Source organism: Pelodiscus sinensis, chromosome 6 (genome assembly GCF_052426305.1).
Source record: "Pelodiscus sinensis isolate ZL-2025 chromosome 6, ASM5242630v1, whole genome shotgun sequence".
In the NCBI taxonomy this organism is placed as follows: domain Eukaryota; kingdom Metazoa; phylum Chordata; order Testudines; family Trionychidae; genus Pelodiscus; species Pelodiscus sinensis.
The window spans coordinates 1,380,496-1,397,502 of record NC_143057.1 but is presented as its reverse complement, the minus strand read 5'-3'; the positions used below and the strand labels follow the sequence as shown (position 1 = coordinate 1,397,502).

The 17,007-nt window shown below is 71.6% G+C and overlaps 1 protein-coding gene across 2 annotated transcripts in view; it reads right to left on the bottom strand.

The window, feature by feature from the left end:
- The window catches only part of FRMPD1 (FERM and PDZ domain containing 1), a 39,259-nt gene extending 24,450 nt beyond the window's left edge, over nt 1-14,809 (bottom strand). The window contains exon 1 of one of the 2 annotated variants that reach the window (XM_089779143.1): nt 14,677-14,809. The gene's annotated coding sequence lies outside the window, so the exon portion shown is untranslated. The remainder of the gene's footprint in view (nt 1-14,676) is intronic. The other variant, XM_075931231.2, reaches the window with a different exon arrangement.
- Nucleotides 14,810-17,007: the final 2,198 nt, after the last annotated feature.

Genomic DNA, 17,007 nt, shown 5'->3' with positions numbered 1-17,007 from the left:
TGTGCACAGCCCTAGCGGGGTGGGGTCCCGGCCCACGACGGGGCACCGGGGCTGTGCCCTGTGGATGATAAATACTAGTCAGTAGCATCGGTCCAGCTGCAGAAGAGGGCGGCGGGAGAGACGCACGAGACGCCTGCGCTGGGACCGTGCAAACCCAGCTGGCCTCGGACTCAGCGTGACCACCACGGCGGTTCCATGAACCTGGGCCTGGCCCTCGGCCCCCAGCTCTGCCCCCACTTCACCCCTTCAGGGGCAGCGGGGCCGGCCCCGGCGCCAGTCCTCAGGCAGCGGCCGTGCAGCCTGTTTTCCCTCCTGGGCAGCAAGAAGGGGCACATCCCCCAGCTGGCCCTGCCTGCCCCCAGCCCAGGGCTGACCTCGCCGCTCGCCTCCTCCGTGACAGCCGATCAGCAGGCTCTGGGATCCCCCCGCCGTGCTGCGAGCGCCCAAGAATGGCCCGGAGGAGCAGCCGCTGCCCGCCCTGTGCCGGGACTGTGCCGGCACCTTGGAAACAAGCTGCAGCGGCTGGCAGGAGACGTGGGCAGTCGCGCAGGGCGAGCGGTCCCTGGGCGAGCAGAGCAGGCCGGCGGTCGCGCAGGGCGAGCGGTCCCTGGGCGAGCAGAGCAGGCCGGCGGTCGCGCAGGGCGAGCGGTCCCCGGGCGAGCAGAGCAGGCCGGCGGTCGCGCAGGCGAGCAGAGCAGGCCGGCGGTCGCGCAGGGCGAGCGGTCCCCGGGCGAGCAGAGCAGGCCGGCGGTCGCGCAGGGCGAGCGGTCCCCGGGCGAGCAGAGCAGGCCGGCGGTCGCGCAGGGCGAGCGGTCCCCGGGCGAGCAGAGCAGGCCGGCGGTCGCGCAGGGCGAGCGGTCCCCGGGCGAGCAGAGCAGGCCGGCGGTCGCGCAGGGCGAGCGGTGCCCGGGCGAGCAGAGCAGGCCGGCGGTCGCGCAGGGCGAGCGGTGCCCGGGCGAGCAGAGCAGGCCGGCGGTCGCGCAGGGCGAGCGGTGCCCGGGCGAGCAGAGCAGGCCGGCGGTCGCGCAGGGCGAGCGGTGCCCGGGCGAGCACAGCAGGCCGGCGGTCGCGCAGGGCGAGCGGTCCCCGGGCGAGCAGAGCAGGCCGGCGGTCGCGCAGGGCGAGCGGTCCCCGGGCGAGCAGAGCAGGCCGGCGGTCGCGCAGGGCGAGCGGTCCCCGGGCGAGCAGAGCAGGCCGGCGGTCGCGCAGGGCGAGCGGTGCCCGGGCGAGCAGAGCAGGCCGGCGGTCGCGCAGGGCGAGCGGTCCCCGGGCGAGCAGAGCAGGCCGGCGGTCGCGCAGGGCGAGCGGTCCCCGGGCGAGCAGAGCAGGCCGGCGGTCGCGCAGGGCGAGCGGTCCCCGGGCGAGCAGAGCAGGCCGGCGGTCGCGCAGGGCGAGCGGTCCCCGGGCGAGCAGAGCAGGCCGGCGGTCGCGCAGGGCGAGCGGTGCCCGGGCGAGCAGAGCAGGCCGGCGGTCGCGCAGGGCGAGCGGTGCCCGGGCGAGCAGAGCAGGCCGGCGGTCGCGCAGGGCGAGCGGTGCCCGGGCGAGCAGAGCAGGCCGGCGGTCGCGCAGGGCGAGCGGTCCCCGGGCGAGCAGAGCAGGCCGGCGGTCGCGCAGGGCGAGCGGTGCCCGGGCGAGCAGAGCAGGCCGGCGGTCGCGCAGGGCGAGCGGTGCCCGGGCGAGCAGAGCAGGCCGGCGGTCGCGCAGGGCGAGCGGTCCCCGGGCGAGCAGAGCAGGCCGGCGGTCGCGCAGGGCGAGCGGTGCCCGGGCGAGCAGAGCAGGCCGGCGGTCGCGCAGGGCGAGCGGTGCCCGGGAGAGCAGAGCAGGCCGGCGGTCGCGCAGGGCGAGCGGTGCCCGGGCGAGCAGAGCAGGCTGGCGGTCGCGCAGGGCGAGCGGTGCCCGGGCGAGCAGAGCAGGCTGGCGGTCGCGCAGGGCGAGCGGTGCCCGGGCGAGCAGAGCAGGCCGGCGGTCGCGCAGGGCGAGCGGTCCCCGGGCGAGCAGAGCAGGCCGGCAGTCGCGCAGGGTGAGCGGTGCCTGGGAGAGCAGAGCAGGCTGGCAGTCGCGCAGGGCGAGCGCTCCCTGGGAGAGCAGAGCAGGCTGGCGGCCCCGCAGCGCCAGGCCAGGCCCGGTCAGGGGTGCGCGGGTGGCACCGAAGCGACCGCGTGCCGAGGGCGCAGCTCCAAACCAGGGAGCCGCGGTGCTGGTGGCGGCGCCTGGTCCCCTGCATGCAGAGTTACGTGCGTCCAGCAGGAATAGGCTGGGCCGCCTCTCGGCTCGCTCCGAGACCGCAAGCTCTGCCTGGCAGGACAGCCGTGCGGCTGCAAGAGCCTTGTCCAGGCCCGTCCCCGTCCGTCGCACTGTGCACCACTGTCCCGACACGTCCCACGCAAACGTCTCCCCTCCCCAGCCTGCCCCGGCCGACGGAGCGCAGAGCACGCCCGGCGCCGCCGCGATGGCGACTCCTGCCTCTGCCCGGCCCCATCGCCCGCCTCTGGCCGCTCCCGACAGGCCTTTGGGTGCTGGCTCGTGCTCTCCCTGCCCGCGGCCCCCACACCGCTCGGGGCGGGAGCGCAGGGCGGGGCCAGGGCGCCGAGTTCACCCCCGGCCCCGCTTGGAAAGGAGACCCGGGCGCAGCGCTGGGGCCGGACTGCCCCGCCAGCAGCAGGCGTGCTGTGACTAGGGTTAATGCGGGGCCGGGCTCCCTGCAGGGCCTGTCCGTCCCTTGTCTCCGGGCGTGGGCTGAGGAGCTATGGCCGAAGGCAACCATGGCTTCTGGACTCTTCCTTCCCCACTTGCGTGAGGTCCTGGGGCAGAGCCTACGGGGGCTTCTCCGCCTCACACGGGCCAAGGGGGCTCAGGAGTGCGAGGGGGCCCGTAACGCCTGCCCCTGCTGTCACTCCCCACCGCAAGAGCCCACACCGCTCTCCCCAGTGGCCCTGCTGCCCGGGGCACAGGGTCTGGGGTGCAGGAGCCCTCTGCTCGGCCATGCAGCCTCGTGGCACCGCCTCTCTGGGACCTGCCGCCCCAGGCTGCCAGCTGGCCAGGCCTGGCGTAAACACTTGTGCTTATTTTCCTCCGTCCTTCCTGATCTGCTGGACGCTGCTGCCCAGGACGTGATGAAATGCGCTGGCACCTGGGAGCGGCACTGCAGGGAGAATGCGCAGGGAGCAATTGCAGCACTTGCTGGAGGAGACGCCCACGGCAGGGCCATGGCACAGGAGGTGCATGTTCCTGGAAGAACAGGCGGCTCGTTGGCAGGGAACTCGCCAGAGATCTGGGTTCAAATTCCTGCTCTGCTACCAACTTGTGACCTTGGGCAACTCACGTAACCTCTCTGTGCCTCGGTTTCTCACTGCCCCAGGGGGGATTATTAGCTCTGCTGGGCCCAGGGTGGGGGTGGATAAATGGATGACAGATTGTGAGGCACCCGGCACTACCAGAGTGGGGCCACGCACGTCCCACAGAGGAGAGATCCCGAGGTCAGGAGGGCGCCCAGCGCCAGATGGATCCCATCTCCTGCGCAGTGCGGGACATGGCCTTGCACACACAGAGCCGGCTCCGGCCCCATGCGGGACATGGCCTTGCACACACAGAGCCGGCTCCGGCCCCATGCGGGACATGGCCTTGCACACACAGAGCCGGCTCCGGCCCCATGCGGGACATGGCCTTGCGCACACAGAGCCGGCTCCGGCCCCATGCGGGACATGGCCTTGCGCACACAGAGCCGGCTCCGGCCCCATGCGGGACATGGCCTTGCGCACACAGAGCCGGCTCCGGCCCCATGCGGGACATGGCCTTGCGCACACAGAGCCGGCTCCGGCCCCAGGCGGGACATGGCTTTGCGCACACAGAGCCGGCTCCGGCCCCAGGCGGGACATGGCTTTGCACACACAGAGCCGGCTCCGGCCCCAGGAGGGACATGGCCTTGCACACACAGAGCCGGCTCCGGCCCCATGAGGGACATGGCCTTGCACACACACAGCCGGCTCCGGCCCCAGGCGGGACATGGCTTTGCACACACAGAGCCGGCTCCGGCCCCAGGAGGGACATGGCCTTGCACACACACAGCCGGCTCCGGCCCCAGGCGGGACATGGCTTTGCACACACAGAGCCGGCTCCGGCCCCAGGCGGGACATGGCCTTGCACACACACAGCCGGCTCCGGCCCCAGGCGGGACATGGCCTTGCACACACAGAGCTGGCTCCGGCCCCAGGCGGGACATGGCCTTGCGCACACAGAGCCAGCTCCGGCCCCAGGCGGGACATGGCCTTGCACACGCAGAGCCGGCTCCGGCCCCAGGCGGGACATGGCCTTGCACACACAGAGCCGGCTCCGGCCCCAGGCGGGACATGGCTTTGCACACACAGAGCCGGCTCCGGCCCCAGGCGGGACATGGCCTTGCACACACAGAGCCGGCTCTGGCCCCAGGCGGGACATGGCTTTGCACACACAGAGCCGGCTCCGGCCCCAGGCGGGACATGGCTTTGCACACACAGAGCCGGCTCCGGCCCCAGGCGGGACATGGCTTTGCACACACAGAGCCGGCTCCGGCCCCAGGCGGGACATGGCTTTGCACACACAGAGCCGGCTCTGGCCCCAGGCGGGACATGGCTTTGCACGACCTCTCCCAATGCAGGGACCTCAGCGCTTCTAGGCACTTCTGTGGGCTGCCGCTAGCCCGAGTGCATCCCGGGGCCCAGTTCCCACGGCTCGGCTCCCGCAGGCTCCTGCAGCCCTGCCGCAGAGCAGCCCGTTGGTAATGGCTATTGATCTGCAGGCTCCCGCCCCCAGGGCTCAAGAGGCAGAGCTGTGCGGCTGGCTTTCTGGCCTCCCCACTGGAAACTTTCAGGCTCAGCCCCTGCCAGGTCGGGCTCACGTCAAGTACGCTCCCTGGGCTGAAAGGGGCCGCTCACACGGGCCGGAGCCCCTTGCGCCCGGGGTTCCTGAGTTCCCGGATGGCCGGGTAGCCAGAGGGCAGGGGGCTGTGCACAGGGCATCCGGGGCCTGGCTGCGGGCTGCTGCCGCGTGCAGTACGTCCCCACGCACCGGGCCAGGCTGGGCAGGAAGCAGCCCCGGACAGGCAGCTCTGGGGAGCCAGCCATGCAGCTGACTGGCGGGCGGGGCCTCGCGGGGCCCATCCCCGCCGCTGGTCTCACGCACACCACGCAGCTGCCCGGCGGGCTCCCGGCTCCAGGAGCCCTGCTGGAAATACTTGGCAACACTCCCTGCAGCCAGGAGCCGGCCTCCGGCACTGGGCACTGGGCCAGGTCCCCGGGGCTCAGAACGGGGAGCGTGCCGGGGTCAGCCAGAGCAGGGCGGGGCCTAGGGCAGGGGCTGCATTCCCTCCACTTGGGGGGCTCACACTTGGGCCACGGCTCAGTCTAACCCACCCCCGCGACAGCGGCTCCTGGTCTCGGGGCGGCCCCTCCGGTGCTGCAGGTCTCGGAGCTCAGACGCAGCCTGGGGTCGAACCGGAGCGGCCAGCAACAGGGCAGCGTGTGCACAGCCCCCACTGCGCCCAGTGCCGGTAGGGAGTAATGGGGTCTGGAGACGATCGGCCCAGAGCTGCACACGGGGGATCTCTCGTCTGCCCCGTGACACTGCCGCATCCTTACAGCCAGGGCCGCCGAGCCCAGAGACGCCAGCAAAGCCAGCCCCCCGCGGGTCCCTCTGCCCCGCTCGCAAACTCCCCTCGCTGCCCGTGAGACCCTCCGCCCCGGGAGCCCCGCCAGTCACGCAGGCAGGCCCCTCGGCGCTGGGGAGCAGACAGCCGGCAGGCGGCGCGTGGGAGCCGCAGCAGCCGGCTGGCGAGCAGCGGGCCTGGGAACGCCAGCAGCCCTCGCCGGGCCGCTCTTCTCCCCTGGCTGCCTCGGGGCGGGTGCTGGTGCACAGCGAGCCGCCTCCCCACGGCCCCGGCTCGGAGCGGCTCCCTGCTCGCTGGCTGGCCACGGGGAGCCCGAGGGGCGCGGGGAGGGCGCGTCCGCTCAGCGGTGGCGGGCGGCAGGCCAGCGTGCTAGACCTGTGCACCCGGGCTTGCTGGGGCAGGGCAGGGCTGCTGTCAGCGGGGAGCCCGCAGCAGCCCTGTGGCTTGCGCAGGGTGGGGGTGCGGGGACTTGGACCCTGACCACGGGCTGCTCAAGCAACCGCACCGTCGGCCTGGCCCGGGTCGCGGACGCAGGGACTGCGGCTTGTGCTGCGCTGGGAGCCCAGCCCTCCAGTCAGCCCTGGACACAGAGCATTGCCCGGCCACGGGTCCCTGCGAGACCGCCTGCTGCACCGCGCCCTGCTGTGGCCAGTCACGCCTGGCTCCGGACAGCTCGCAGACGGACGGACAGACGGGGCCGGGCACCGGGCAGTGCAGACGGACGGACAGACAGACGGGGCCGGGCAGTGCAGACGGACGGACAGACGGGGCCGGGCACCGGGCAGTGCAGACGGACGGACAGGCAGACGGGGCTGGGCAGTGCAGACAGACGGACGGGGCCGGGCAGTGCAGACGGACGGGCAGACAGACGGGGCCGGGCACCGGGCAGTGCAGACGGACGGACGGACGGGGCCGGGCAGTGCAGACGGACAGACAGACGGGGCCGGGCACCGGGCAGTGCAGACGGACAGACAGACGGGGCCGGGCAGTGCAGACGGACGGACCGACGGGGCCGGGCAGTGCAGACGGACGGACAGACAGACGGGGCTGGGCAGTGCAGACGGACGGACAGACAGACGGGGCCGGGCAGTGCAGACAGACGGGGCCGGGCAGTGCAGACGGACGGACAGACAGACGGGGCCGGGCAGTGCAGACGGACGGACGGGGCCGGGCAGTGCAGACCAAGTTCCCTGCATGTTTAGGGCATGTTGGGTAGCGGCAAGACCAAAACTCCGCTGCCGAGCGCAAGGCCAGTGCTCTCCCGCCCACCCGCAGCGTCTGGGGTCCGGGCTGGCAATTTCCAGCCACAGGGATCCAGGGCGGGTCCATGCAGGGACCCGCCCGCGTCGCCGCACGGAGCTCGGGGAGCTGGGCCCCCAGCGCAGCCAGAAGCCTCTCAGGTTTGGCCCCTGGGCTGGTCCCAGGGGTGCAGCGGTGCGAGGACTGGCAGGGCATACTCAGGAAAATGCCCCCGTCCCCTCTCGCGCCAGATCTCCAGCCGGCCCCGAGCGGGACTGGCCAGGGCTCTGCCGGCAGCACAGTCATGGCCACCCTCCACCCCAGCCAATCCGGAGTCACCCCCCTTCCCCCGGCGCTCCCCAAGAGACCCAAGTTACTTCTAGCAACCGGCGCCCAGGGCTCCTTCCGCCACCTCTGCCTCCTGCGCTGCCCGGGACGGGGAGGGACGCGGACGAGGGGCCAGTCGCTGTCGAGAAGCCTCGGAAATCAGAACCGGCTTCCACCTCCCGCTGGGTCAGCCGCCTCCTGCTCCCGGCGCCCTGACTGCCAGCCCGAGCAAGCAGCCCCTGCCGCGGGGCCAAGCGCTTCCAAGCTCCCTAATGGGATTAGCGTCTCCGGCAGCGCTTAACCCCCTGCTGCTGCGCCAGGCCGCCTCTGAGCCGGGACGGCCTCTTTCCGGCCTGGCGCTGGCCCCGCACTGCTGAGAGGCGCCCTGCCGCGGAAGAGGGTCGCAGGGACAACGGGGGTCTGAAGCCGTTCGCCTAACTGGAGACTAGTGACTGGGCCTCAGCCCTGCTGTCCAAACCAAGAGCCTGCAAGCCAAGCACGCGTGGGCTTGTTACGGCCACCTGGCCACGGCAGAGCCACGGAACGTCTGCACCGAGACGCACCGCGTGGGCGCGTGCACACAGCCCCACGTGCACACACAAGCACGCACGCACACCCCCACGTGCACATGCTCACCCACAAACACTCGTGCACGCGCACATACACACGCGCACACACAGACACGTGCGCACACACAAATACACATGCACGCATACGCGCGCACATACAAATACATGTGCGCACACACAAATACACATGCACACACAAACACGAGCGCGCACACAAACACACACGCACATGCACATATGCGTGCGCACACAAACATGCACACGCTCACACACAAACACTCGTGCACACGCACATACACATGCGCACACACAGACACGTGCCCACACACAAATACACATGCACGCATACGCGCGCACATACAAATACATGTGCGCACACACAAATACACATGCACAAACACGAGCGCGCACACAAACACACACGCACATGCACATATGCGCGCGCACACACGCGCACATATACAAACACACAGCCCTTTACGTGGGCCTGGGAGCCCGGCAGGCGACAGGCGCTGTGTGGGAGCGGCGTTTGTCCCCGCATTGCCGTTCCGGTAGAGCCTGTCGGGCTGCATACCCCTCCGAGGGCCCCGGACACAGCTACAGGTTTGGGACCCGCTCAGCCCCGTGCACCTCGCGGGGGCCCCGGCGTGCAGGACAGGGCTACGTGCGCAGGGGCTGACTCCGGAGGGAGCCTACACGCCCGAGTCCCGGCAGTGGGGGGAGAGCGGCGCCCCGTCTCCCCACCCCGCTGTTGGCAAGGTGGCTGCGCCGCTGGCCGGTGTACGCACCAGTTGCTTCGGCAGATCCGCGGGGTCTGGCTGCAGACACTGCCACAGTCGGCCCGGCCACCGGGCAGCCCAGGCCAGGCCGGGGAAATGCCGCGTAGAACAAACCCCTCTCTCCCACTGCAGCCCCCCGGCTGAGGGCAACTGACCGCAGGCCAGTAAGTCGCCCCACGGCACGGGGGCCTCGCCGCTGCTCCCGCGTGTCAGCCGTGGCAAGCTCCCCGTGACGCCAGCACGCCGGCCGGGCGCCTTTGCACCCTCCCGTCAGACGCAGCCCGGCCCCAGCGAGCCCCGCCGGTCACGCCAGACGTGATTACTGCCGCCTGTGTGTCGCAGAGACGCCTCGTGCGCTGGGCAGCATCACCGGGTCGGCAGGGGCTGCCTAGCCGAGCATGCGAGCCCGTGCCGGCCTGAGCCAGCGCCCCGCCCGGACACGGCCCCGTTCCACCGCCAGGCCAGATTTCCATGTTGCAAGCTGAGCCGTGCGGGATCCCCACGGGGTAACTCAGCAGGCCCCTGCTGATGTCAGCGGCCAACATCCGTTCACACCAGCTGGCGTCTGGCTCTGAGCTGTATCCCAGTGCCCGCTCTCGTGAACAGGGCGGGGACCTGACCCATCTCATCCAAGGGGCTGAGGGACGGAGGACCCTGGTGAGTCGGGCCGGGGTGCTCTAGGGGAGCGGCTCTGCTCTGCTCTCACGCGAAAGGGCAGAAGAGTCACCCTGCTGAGCCGGGAGTGGAAGGGTGCCCGGCGCCGCGGGAGCGCAGCAGGGAGGACGGTGACAGGCGGGACAGAGAAGCGGTGGCAGCCCTTGGGAAGGGGCGCTCTCTCTCCAAGGCCCGTGGACCCAAACGAAACCGCCTTAGCCCCCCGCGAGCCTGCCCCGTGTCCAGCCGCCTGCCCCTCTGGCCCTGGCGCCTGGGGCGCTGAGTGGCCACGGGAGCGCTACGCCCTGGCAGGGATGCCATTCCGCCAGCTCCTGCAGGCGGACCCGGAGCGCGAGACGGGCAGGCGAAGGAACAGCGGCACTCAGAGCCCATTACAGCCGAAAGGGAGAAAATGAGAAACAAGATGTCCAAGGTCGGGGGAGGGGCGGGGCAATCAATATGTTCCCCTGGAAATAGCTTTCGCTGCTAAAAATACCCCGGAGTGCAAGCGCGCTGTGACCCGAATCCTGCCGCCACGTCTGGGCACGAGCCGCCCGTGTGCGGCGGATCCTGCGCGCCGGGGCGGGGCAGGCGTGGGAGCACGTTCCACCCGGCCTCCGAGAGCCTTCTCCGGGACAGGGAACATGGCGGCTGTTGTCACCCCCCGCGCGCCTGTCAACCTACCGCCTGGCACAAGCAAAGCCAGCCTGGCCGGGAAGAGCAACACAGCGAGAGCAGCATGGCCCCCACCGCCCCGGGCTCCTCTGGAGCTCTGCCCCGCCCCTCCTTTCAGCGTGACAGCGCGTCATCTCCAGGCCAGGCACGGGCAGGCCTCACGCAGCGTGGGCCGGGACCCACGGACGGGTCGCCAGCACCTGTCCCAAGTGTCTCCCCAGCTGGCTCTGCCCCCCCTTCCCCCGTTTTCCAATTGCCGTGGGTCACCAAGTCTTCCTGAATTGTCGGAACGGGTCCCCCTCTGGGGCCGCTGGGAACCGCTGCCCGGCCAGCCAGCTGCGGAGCAACGTTCCCTTCGTCTCTGCCAGCCGTGTGTGGAATGCACTGGGTAGGAGTGGGTGCGCACCACCTGGAGACACACCCAGCCGTGGGCGCTCTGCTCACCAGCTGAGCGACAAGGGACCTGCCCTGGGCAGCTGAACCAGCGCCCGGCTCCCTGGCAAGGGAGAGGGCAGGAGCCAGCTGGCTGGTAGCGCGCGGGGAGAGAGGCGCCCGGGGGCTGCAAGGAGGCCTCACAGCACATGCCCAGGGCTGCAACTTAAGTGAGCTTGCACAGACATGCAAACATATATGCAAATAGTTTCTTTCACACTGACGGGCATGAAAACCGAGATGAAGCCTTACGCCGCGGTGCTGGACCCAGTGTGAGCCAGTCAGCCCCTGGCTCTGCCCACAATGCCCCGGCACCGCCTCCCTGGGGCTAGCTACGCCGACACCCTGCACCCGTCTGTTCCCGCCAGCCCGTCCGCCTGCGTCTGGCAGTGCTCGCCCCCGGGACGCCTGCTTTAGTCCCAGGTGCTGCGGAGGCGGCTGTCCAGTGGCTCAGGGGGAACGCCAGCAGAACGCCGAGGTGCCCGATCGCAGGGAGTCGGCAGAACTCGGGCCTAGCGCTAAGCGTCCGCAGGCTGAAGCACTGCAGGGTGGGGAGCCAGCCCCGGGCGTGGGGAGAAGTTTAGCTTCCCCTCCCACGCTGAGTCCTGCCCGGGGGCATCCCCTCCGATAAGGGGAGAATAATCAGCCATCGGAGCAATGGCCCAGGGCCATTAAATGGAGGCTGGCAGCTGCTCTGAAGGCCGGGCCGTGGGAGCCACTGTGGGGGGTTCCCGGGCCAGCGTCCCGCAGACACTAGCACTGGCTGAGTCCCAGGGCTCCAGGCCGGAGGGGCAGGTGGATAGCAGCCAGTGCGCGGAGGCCACACAGCGCCCCTTCTCCCCGGGTGCCCCGAGGCCGTCGGGAAGCAGCCGCCTCTCGGGAGTCCCTCCAGCCCCCTGCCCGTGTGGTGTGGACCCCGGGGAAGCCGTGGAATGGTCGAGTGCCCTGCGTGGACGGAACCAGCCCCACCCTCCCGGCTGGAGCGCTCTGGGCCCGGGTGAGGTTAACGTTTGCCGTCCGGCCGCACCCCGGCAGCCAGCAGGGCAGCTCAGACCTGCCACCAGCACCGGCCCAGCCTCAAGGCCAGCCGCCGGGTGCACCCCGCCAAGCGCCAACAGCCCCTCCTCCGCTGGGGCGGGACCTCTCCTAGCGCCCCTCTCCCGGAGCTCGCGGCCGCGGGCGGGTTCGCCGGGCCGGGCTCAGTCTGCTCCAGGGCAACCCTGCCCGACGTGCCCGTCCTGGCCAATCACCTACGCTCAAACGCCGCGCGGGGGCTGCTGCCAGCCGGTTATTTTGGGCTGCGACGTGCCAGTGGGGAGCAGGCACCGCCCGAAGGCCGGGAGATGCTGGGCTCTTGCTGGACTGCTGGGTCTCGCTGCCAAACCTCCGTCTTTCCCTTTCGCTGGCGAAGGCTGCGCCCAGCCCACAAGGGCCACTCGCTCTGAGCGTCTGAACGCCGCAGGCACCAGCCCCTGCACACGACGCCCGGCGCCAGGGTTAGGCCCGAGTCTGGCAGCCCGCAGACACTGGCGCGTGCCCCCGGAGCACCGCGCCCGACGGTCCGAGGCACCCGGCGTGCAAGGCCTGGCTGCGGCAGCCAAGTCCCCGGGCGAGGGGTCTGAGAGCACCCCAGTCTGTGTCCCATCGCCAGCTCTGTGGCGTGGGTCGGACACCCCCCCCCCCCCTCCACAGCCCCACAACACACCCAGAGCAAGAGAGCCCTGCCGGGCCCTGGCTGAAGCCCGAAAGCGGGGGATTTTCAGGCTGTAGGACACAGGCTGGCGGAGAGCCCCAGAGCGGCCCTGCCCCCTACGCAGCCCTGTCATCAATGCGTTCAGAAAAGCCCCCAGCTCCCTGTGGCCCAGGGCTCACTGGCCAGGCGGGGGAGCGGGCTGGGCCGGCTGACTTGCAGCGCTCCCCTTGCCAAGTGGCCTGTGCTGCGTTCCCAAAAGCGCCGGCGGGACTGATGCGACCCCCACGCCAAGGCCAGTCTCTCCGGACCCCCATGTAGCCAGCCCCCTGCGCGGCCACCAGAGCAAGGCCTGGCCAGTCTGCTGTGCGGGGCCGCGGGGAGTTGGGCCTGCTCGCAAACCAGGCAGGAGTCTTGAGAGGCCAGAGCCTGGCGCCCCCGGGCAGCACCACTGGGCCATCGCTCTCCGCCATACAGCCCACGGCAGCCCAGGGCAGGGGCCATACAGCCCAGGAGAGCCCAGGACAGGGGCTATACAGCCCATGGCAGAATAGGACAAGGGCCATACAGCCCACGGCAGGGGCCATACAGCCCACGGTAGCCCAGGGCAGGGGCCATACAGCCCAGGAGAGCCCAGGGCAGAGGCCATACAGCCCACGGCAGGGGCCATACAGCCCACGGTAGCCCAGGGCAGGGGCCATACAGCCCAGGAGAGCCCAGGACAGGGGCCATACAGCCCAGGAGAGCCCAGGACAGGGGCCATACAGCCCATGGCAGCATAGGACAAGGGCCATACAGCCCACGGCAGCATAGGACAAGGGCCATACAGCCCAGGAGAGCCCAGGACAGGGGCCGTACAGCCCAGGAGAGCCCAGGACAGGGGCCGTACAGCCCATGGCAGAATAGGACAAGGGCCATACAGCCCACGGCAGGGGCCATACAGCCCACGGTAGCCCAGGGCAGGGGCCATACAGCCCAGGAGAGCCCAGGACAGGGGCCATACAGCCCAGGAGAGCCCAGGACAGGGGCCATACAGCCCATGGCAGCATAGGACAAGGGCCATACAGCCCAGGAGAGCCCAGGACAGGGGCCGTACAGCCCAGGAGAGCCCAGGACAGGGGCCGTACAGCCCAGGAGAGCCCAGGGCAGAGGCCATACAGCCCAGGAGAGCCCAGGACAGGGGCCGTACAGCCCAGGAGAGCCCAGGACAGGGGCCGTACAGCCCAGGAGAGCCCAGGGCAGGGGCCATACAGCCCAGGAGAGCCCAGGGCAGAGGCCATACAGCCCAGCAGAGCCCAGGGCAGGGGCCATACAGCCCAAGGGAGCCCAGGGCAGGGGCCATACAGCCCAGCAGAGCCCAGGGCAGGGGCCATACAGCCCAAGAGAGCCCAGGGCAGGGGCCATACAGCCCAAGAGAGCCCAGGGCAGGGGCCATACAGCCCAGAGCAGGGGCCATACAGCCCAGCAGAGCCCAGGGCAGGGGCCATACAGCCCAGGGCAGGGGCCATACAGCCCAGGAGAGCCCAGGGCAGGGGCCATACAGCCCAGCAGAGCCCAGGACAGGGGCCATACAGCCCACGGCAGCCCAGGGCAGGGGCCATACAGCCCAGGAGAGCCCAGGGCAGGGGCCGTACAGCCCACGGCAGCCCAGGACAGGGGCCATACAGCCCACGGCAGCCCAGGACAGGGGCCATACAGCCCAGGGCAGGGGCCATACAGCCCAGCAGAGCCCAGGACAGGGGCCATACAGCCCAGGAGAGCCCAGGGCAGGGGCCGTACAGCCCACGGCAGCCCAGGGCAGGGGCCATACAGCCCAGGAGAGCCCAGGGCAGGGGCCGTACAGCCCAGCAGAGCCCAGGGCAGGGGCCATACAGCCCAGGAGAGCCCAGGGCAGGGGCCATACAGCCCAGGAGAGCCCAGGGCAGGGGCCATACAGCCCAGGAGAGCCCAGGGCAGGGGCCGTACAGCCCAGGAGAGCCCAGGGCAGGGGCCGTACAGCCCAGGAGAGCCCAGGGCAGGGGCCGTACAGCCCAGGAGAGCCCAGGGCAGGGGCCGTACAGCCCAGGAGAGCCCAGGGCAGGGGCCGTACAGCCCAGGAGAGCCCAGGGCAGGGGCCGTACAGCCCAGGAGAGCCCAGGGCAGGGGCCGTACAGCCCAGGAGAGCCCAGGGCAGGGGCCGTACAGCCCAGGAGAGCCCAGGGCAGGGGCCGTACAGCCCAGGAGAGCCCAGGGCAGGGGCCGTACAGCCCAGGAGAGCCCAGGGCAGGGGCCGTACAGCCCAAGAGAGCCCAGGGCAGGGGCCGTACAGCCCAGCAGAGCCCAGGGCAGGGGCCGGGGCGGGCCGGGTACGCGCGCTGTTTTGAGGCGCCCCCGGCGCTGTGCCTGTAGCGCGGCCGGAGCGGGGTCGCCAGTGCCGGGGGTGTCTCCGCCCTGGAGCTCCGCTCGCTCGGGCCGGCTGCGCCCCGGGCTCAGCGAGAGCAGCCCCCGGCCGGCTCGGGCTGGGTCACACCCCTCCCCAGGCCCGCCCCGCGCCGCTCGGGCATCTCCCCGCGCGGCTCCCGGGGAGCAGGACCGCGCCGCGCCGGGACCCGCAACTCGCCCGGCCCGCCGCGGGGCGCCTGGAGGGATGCGGGGCGCGGGGCGCAGGGCGCGGGGCCGGGCGCGCATTACCTGGGTGCCTGCCGGGGCGCTGCGGCGCCGAGCGGAGCCTGCGGGCGGCGGCGGGGCAGGTGCTGCCTGTGCCCGGGGCAGGCGGAGCTCGGCTCCGGGGCGGGGCTCCCTGCGGGCCCCGCCTGCCCCCGCCCAGCCTGGCACAGCCCCCCACGGACCCATCGCTCCACCCGCCTGAAGTCCCCAAACTCTGCTCCCCCAGCCCCGTGGGACAGCTCCGCAGATCACCCCCGCGAATGGGGCACGCCCCAAGTGCGGCCCCAGCGCGGACCCCCATCCGGGGGCGGGCCCATCCCCCGTCGAAGTGCTAGAGCTGGCCCAGAAAAGCGCCCCGTGGGGATGACTGGAATAGCGAGAGCAGGCTGGCGACTCCGGAGACGCTGGCCAGTTGCCCCATGCAGCTTTGCTGGGAAATGCGAGGGGGGATCCCCCCAGAAGTGGCCCACCAAGGCCCGGGGAGGCTGGCAAGGGGAAGCCCCAGGGGAGACGGCTCGGGGAAGAGCTCCAAGAACTCTGTCCGGAGACACGAGCCCACAGGCATCGGAAATAGCTCCCACCCTCCCCGTGGGCCTCCTCCCGTCTCAGGGGCCGGTGCCGGGTGGAGGGCGGGGAGGAGGTCTCGTGGCCCTGCGGCACCCGTCTGTGGAGGGCGGGGAGGAGGTCTCGTGGCCCTGCGGCACCCGTCTGTGGAGGGCGGGGAGGAGGTCTCGTGGCCCTGCGGCACCCGTCTGTGGAGGGCGGGGAGGAGGTCTCGTGGCCCTGCGGCACCCGTCTGTGCAGGGCGGGGAGGAGGTCTCGTGGCCCTGCGGCACCCGTCTGTGGAGGGCGGGGAGGAGGTCTCGTGACCCTGCGGCACCCGTCTGTGGAGGGCGGGGAGGAGGTCTCGTGGCCCTGCGGCACCCGTCTGTGGAGGGCGGGGAGGAGGTCTCGTGACCCTGCGGCACCCGTCTGTGGAGGGCGGGGAGGAGGTCTCGTGGCCCTGCGGCACCCGTCTGTGGAGGGCGGGGAGGAGGTCTCGTGGCCCTGCGGCACCCGTCTGTGCAGGGCGGGGAGGAGGTCTCGTGGCCCTGCGGCACCCGTCTGTGGAGGGCGGGGAGGAGGTCTCGTGACCCTGCGGCACCCGTCTGTGGAGGGCGGGGAGGAGGTCTCGTGGCCCTGCGGCACCCGTCTGTGGAGGGCGGGGAGGAGGTCTCGTGACCCTGCGGCACCCGTCTGTGGAGGGCGGGGAGGAGGTCTCGTGGCCCTGCGGCACCCGTCTGTGGAGGGCGGGGAGGAGGTCTCGTGGCCCTGCGGCGCCCGTCTGTGGAGGGCGGGGAGGAGGTCTCGTGGCCCTGCGGCGCCCGTCTGTGGAGGGCGGGGAGGAGGTCTCGTGGCCCTGCGGCGCCCGTCTGTGGAGGGCGGGGAGGAGGTCTCGTGGCCCTGCGGCGCCCGTCTGTGGAGGGCGGGGAGGAGGTCTCGTGGCCCTGCGGCGCCCGTCTGTGGAGGGCGGGGAGGAGGTCTCGTGGCCCTGCGGCGCCCGTCTGTGGAGGGCGGGGAGGAGGTCTCGTGGCCCTGTGGCGCCCGTCTGTGGAGGGCGGGGAGGAGGTCTCGTGGCCCTGTGGCGCCCGTCTGTGGAGGGCGGGGAGGAGGTCTCGTGACCCTGCGGCGCCCGTCTGTGGAGGGCGGGGAGGAGGTCTCGTGGCCCTGTGGCGCCCGTCTGTGGAGGGCGGGGAGGAGGTCTCGTGGCCCTGTGGCGCCCGTCTGTGGAGGGCGGGGAGGAGGTCTCGTGGCCCTGTGGCGCCCGTCTGTGGAGGGCGGGGAGGAGGTCTCGTGGCCCTGTGGCGCCCGTCTGTGGAGGGCGGGGAGGAGGTCTCGTGACCCTGCGGCGCCCGTCTGTGGAGGGCGGGGAGGAGGTCTCGTGGCCCTGTGGCACCCGTCTGTGGAGGCCGGGGAGGAGGCCTTGTGGCCCTGTGGCGCCCGTCTGTGGAGGCCGGGGAGGAGGCCTCGTGGCCTTGTGGCGCCCGTCTGTGGAGGCCAGGGAGGAGGTCTCATGGCCCTGTGGCGCCCGTCTGTGGAGGCCAGGGAGGAGGTCTCATGGCCCTGTGGCGCCCGTCTGTGGAGGCCAGGGAGGAGGCCTCGTGGCCCTGTGGCGCCCGTCTGTGGAGGCCGGGGAGGAGGCCTCGTGGCCTTGTGGTGCCCGTCTGTGGAGGGCGGGGAGGAGGCCTCGTGGCCCTGTGGCACCCGTCTGTGGAGGGCGGGGAGGAGGCCTCGTGGCCTTGTGGCACCCGTCTGTGGAGGCCAGGGAGGAGGTCTCATGGCCCTGTGGCGCCCGTCTGTGGAGGCCAGGGAGGA